Genomic DNA, 5,239 nt, shown 5'->3' on the forward strand with positions numbered 1-5,239 from the left:
AAGTTGCCCACCACTGCTGAAATAATTATTATTAATCACAAGCATTGAAGAAAACATGATATTTGGTCTTCATTCTTTTTTTTCCCTTCTGATGCTCACTTTTCCTCAGATGTTGGATGAATGGGAAATCACTTACCAACACAGATATATATATATTGTTCCTTTTTCTGATTGGTTCAAGAAAGCCATAGTATGGATAGGTTGCAGTGGGAAATGGGAAGTGTGCCTTACTGTATGATAAAACCCCTGCGCTATATACTCAGCACTGTATATTTGTCCTGTTGTATATTCTGTTTGAATCATCTAGACACTCCTGTCACTGGGAGAAAAACATTTAAAGGTAACAGCATATCTTTTTTCATTGCAGAGCCCCCCAAAATAGATTTTATCTTATTTTCATTTGTCATCTTGTCTCTGTATTGTCTTATCAATATATACCTCTCTAAATGATGACGCCAAATTGGTTTCCCTTACAGAGATGTTAGAAACAAACTGGTACCATGTGGCTTGAGTCATCTTCTGTTTCAGAAATACTTTTAAATGGACTTTTCACAAGAAACATGATCAGGGCTTTGAATGTAAGCATTCTAGGATGAGAAGCTAGGAACACTTTTCAGGGTAATCCCAGAATTAACCAATTGTATATCCATTCATCTTAGTGAGACAACTGAGGCCATGTTTGGGTTATGGCCTATATATTTTAGGGGAAAAATACATATATATGTGTGTCATACTTCCCTGGGTCAAAGTCTTTATATTTAGTACATGAGCCACGTTAGCTATTTATTTACTTATTTATTTGACTGTCCAAACCAATGTTGAATGATTTCATCACAGAGACCTTGATCTTTACTGTTTAATTCACAGAAGCCATGCTGTCATTTTGGTGATGTAAGAGTGAAATGTCACCAAGAGACTATATATGCAACTTCACATGTATTCCGTAAGCAATTCTGTGCCGAGGCAGTTCATATATTGAATGAATGAGTGATCTTTCTGTTGTAGGATAGATCAACTAAATTATTGGTTTCAGTCTTAAATGTTTGTTTATTTGTCTGTTTGAGCACCAAGGAAGTTTCTTTTACTTTTAAGCATCGGTAATTCAGATAGTAGTTCAGCTAAATCTTTTCATTGTTCAGGTAGGTAAAGCTTTTTCACATGATCACATATTTTGGGGATTTGAGTTCAAATATGAGATGACCACATCTGGACCCAAACTAAAAATGCTGGTGAACAGCTAACAAAAAGTATTTAAGATCAGAAGAAGCTTAACTGTAGGTAAGAGAAAGTATGATGTGGTAGTTTTTCTGTTGTTATAACATTTTATATGTTTAGAAATATTTTGTTTGTGGATTGTGTAGTTACACATCCAAAATTGTTAGGGTACATGTCCATCTAAGTGTAACATTTTAGAGTCTACTACTTTCAGTGGGATGGATTAATGTATTTTTGCAACTCTCATACTGAATATGATCAGGCATGGAATATTGGACTTGGACGGCATCGTGCTTTGTATGTTGTTCTTGTCTTTGTTGAATCTCCTTAAAACAGTCTATGAAACTCATAAGTTCATACAACATGTCAGGGTGTTCCACTTCGCCAATTCAGCTACAAATCACAAATTTTATTACTTGTTAATTTTTCTGCACTTAAAAGCATTCTGTTTCTTTTTTTTCTGGAAATTTGTCTTCCAAGGACAGAGCAGTGGGCTGTATATGATTTAGATCTTGGATGTTTATATATTTATATTTTCCATTCATATATATTGTTAAAAAGATATTTTTGTAGATAGTAATATTTCTCATTGTATTGTCCTGCCCAAGTAATCTGTATTATGGCTCTCATAAATAAACAATGTGCATTTTCATGAACAGTCCAGTAAAATATGGAATGCTTTTATTCTAAACCATTGGCTTACAAAATAAAGTGTGTTTATTCCTATGTACAGTGTGTCCTCGCCTTACGCGGGGGATCCATTCCGGATCCCTCCGCGTAAGGCGACTTCTGCCTATGCTCGAGCCCCATTGGAAACAATGGGGCTCGTGCACGGCAGCGCGGCGGCGCAGGCGCGCACAGGGCGCAACGGGCGCGCGCGCCCATTCAATTGAATGGGACGCACCGCCCCTTCTGCCCCGCGCGCGCGCCGCGGCTTAAACACATATGCTCAAGGCCGCGTATGGCGCCCGCGTATGGCACGGGCGCACTGTATATGTACCTGAATATCTCCCTTAGGATTTGAAAAGTTGCTTCCAAAGACACATAAATTTACGTCTGAGTAAGAGTACACAGGACTGATCTATTACTTTCTCTTAACTGGAAAATTTTAAATGAAAACTGTCTTTAAGGAATATGGTTCATTAACAGCTGTCTGTTCTTTGAGGTGTGGATAAAGTAAAAGCAAACCTGTATTAAGTACCTTTTTCTGTTTCGGTATTTTTCTTAAAGGTTTGGAAAGTACCAGAAGAATAGAAATAAAACAAAAAGACAAACTACAGTTCGGTAATTCACGAGATGATTGTTCATAGAAGAACAAGTGTATTTTTAGGCTGCACTTCTAAGCATGATTGTGAAGGAGTGGAATCACATGGAATTCATTGAATCTTGATGCTAGTTAAACACACATGTGGCCAGGATTCATAGACAGTTTCTTTCAAGGAAGCAGTTTATGGTGTTTGTATTAGTCACCATATCAGGTGACGTATCAGGAGCCCTGGTGGTGCAGTGATTAAATGCCTGGACTGCAGCCTCTCACTCACAAACCATTAGGTTGTGAGTTCAATCCCAGCCAAGAGGGCTCAAGCTGGACTCAAGCTTGCATCCTTCCAAGGTTGCTAAAATGAGTACCCAGATTGTTGGAGGCAATTAGCTTACACTTTGTAAATCACTTAGGGAATGCTTAAGTGCACTGATGATGGTTATAGAAATGTACTTGTTATTTCTATTGCTTGCTAGTCCACTACCCCAATCTTTGTTTTAAATTATTGGTTGCACTGTGAACCAAAGTAGGCTAATTATTTTATTTTCAAGTTATGAAATTAAGATGACCAGTCTGTACTGCCCAAATGGCTCCACAGGGACCCAATGCATGAATGTGTATTTATAGGTGCCACTTTCAAGGAAGTGTATTCTTGGAAATAATTGTCCATTTATATTAAAATATATCTAACACATGTTCATATCCTATGTATTTCCTCTCATATTTTAAAATTAAAATAAAAATAATCAAAAATAAAGATAAAGGTGGAACCTGATTAGAGTAGTCTACTTAAGGCTCATCAGAGTTGACTCAAAATCACAATTTAGTCACTTTATAAAAGAGCAATTTTTTGTCTTTAAAATGACACCATTTAATATTCTCTGCAACAAGCCTATGAAATTTAGCATACAGTCTGAAGCCTTTTTTTGTATCTTAGCACCCAAATGATAATTAAGAGAATAGGGTGATTTTATTTTTCAGTATACTTACATCACTTGCTTTCATACATATCAAAATCATTTTTAATTAATTGCAACATTTGCTTCTCTTCATTATAATTTTCTTTAGGCCTAGCAGTTCTTGGATGTTCAGATAGTTTGCACTGAGAATCTTTGTATTTCATATGACTCATCTCCTATAGTACACAGTGAAAATGTTGCTTTGTTAATGGAAGATGCCTGTTATTTAACTAGCAACTAATTAACTCTTTTTAAATATATCATTCTGTAAGCATAACTGTCTTGTATCACTGAAGGACAGAGATAATTGAAAACTTCATCTGTGGAGTCCCATACCCTAACAATCTTAGAGAACAGAAGACATTCAACAGGAGAAATTTATTAGGTTGAAATGTACTGTACTGTCAAAATTTTGAACAGCCTTTAATATCAGTGACCACTAACATTTGCTGTTGTAAATGCAGATCATAGCAGACATCTGTGTGACAGCTTTTTAACTGGCCTCTTCTTCCCAGCAGTATGATCTCAGGGGGTGATAACTGAATACTAGTAATTCCTTTGTGTTCTGCTCCATAACATTACATGTCCCTATCATATTAGAATAGTAATGGGACCCAGTTCTGTCTTTTCATTTAATCCTGATATGAATCCAAATTGTTCGTCATGTTTCAGACTGGGTATGACTTATGCATTTATTAAAATTTTGATTATAACATCTTGTACAACAGATGAAACCATTATTTGAAAACTAATGTTGACAGTTCCAACCCTTGGACTCCAGTCACTCACCTTGCCTTTTCACCCTTAGGATGACTCCCTGGATCTGGAACTTGGACCTAAAGGTGACCATTATACTGGATAAGTTGATGTGTTGATCATTACGTTCAGTATAGTAATGTGTGACTGATCCTCCCTATCCATTCCTAAATGAAAACATCCTGACAAGAGTTGTAGAAAATAAAACCAATGAAGATTTAAAGATTGGAGCTAGTGTGGTGCAGTGATTTGAGTACTAGACTAGGTCACTAGGAGACCCAAGTTCAAATTCCTACTTGGCCATGAAAACCCACCAGGTAACCTTGAGCAAACCACGCTCTCTCATCCATGGAGTAAGCTAAAGGGAAACCCCCCTGAACAAATTATGTCAAGAAACCTCTATGATAGTGTCACCTTAGGGTCACCATAAATCAAAAAAGGCTTGAAGGCACACAACAACAAGAACAACAAAGATGTGCTGGTAATACCCTCGATGTCGTCTTCAGTACGGACATGGATATTCCGTGGGCAGAGGTAGTTAATATTTCCGCCCTGTCATGGATGGACCATTTCCTGGTTGAGGTTCGGCTCAAGGCTTCTACCTATAGCCCCCCTGGGGGTGGAGGACCTATTAGAATGGTCCACCCTTGAAGGCTGATGGAACCCAAAAGGTTCCAAGAAGCCCTAGAGGGGTATATGGTTGGAACTGACGGCGACTCTGTTGATGCCCTGTCTAACATCTGGGACACTGATCTCTCCAGGGCTATACACAGTATCGCTCCCAAGCGTCCTTTCTGGTCTGCTTCCAAGAAACAACCCTAGTATACGGAAGATCTCAGGAAAAGGAAGCGGGCTGTGCAACGACTAGAGCGCAACTGGCGAAGACATCAGCACTTAGCCGACAAGGCACTCCTAGAGTCTCTTCTGAAGGCCTACGGAGTGGCAATAAGTGTAGCTAAACACTCGTTTTATGCTGCACGTATTGCGTCCGCGGAGTCATGTCCGGCAGAGCTGTTCAGGGTAGTGAGGGAACTAACACATCTGCCCC

The 5,239-nt window shown here is 38.4% G+C and overlaps 1 protein-coding gene across 1 annotated transcript in view; it reads left to right on the forward strand.

Moving 5' to 3' along the window:
- Positions 1 to 1,871, forward strand: part of LIN52 (lin-52 DREAM MuvB core complex component) — a 57,888-nt gene extending 56,017 nt beyond the window's left edge. Inside the window, 1 exon segment of the mRNA XM_042445898.1 lies at positions 1 to 1,871. This exon segment is cut by the window's left edge and continues 580 nt beyond it. The gene's annotated coding sequence lies outside the window, so the exon portion shown is untranslated.
- The last annotated feature ends 3,368 nt before the right edge of the window (positions 1,872 to 5,239 follow it).

This window comes from Sceloporus undulatus, chromosome 1 (genome assembly GCF_019175285.1).
Source record: "Sceloporus undulatus isolate JIND9_A2432 ecotype Alabama chromosome 1, SceUnd_v1.1, whole genome shotgun sequence".
Taxonomy (NCBI): domain Eukaryota; kingdom Metazoa; phylum Chordata; class Lepidosauria; order Squamata; family Phrynosomatidae; genus Sceloporus; species Sceloporus undulatus.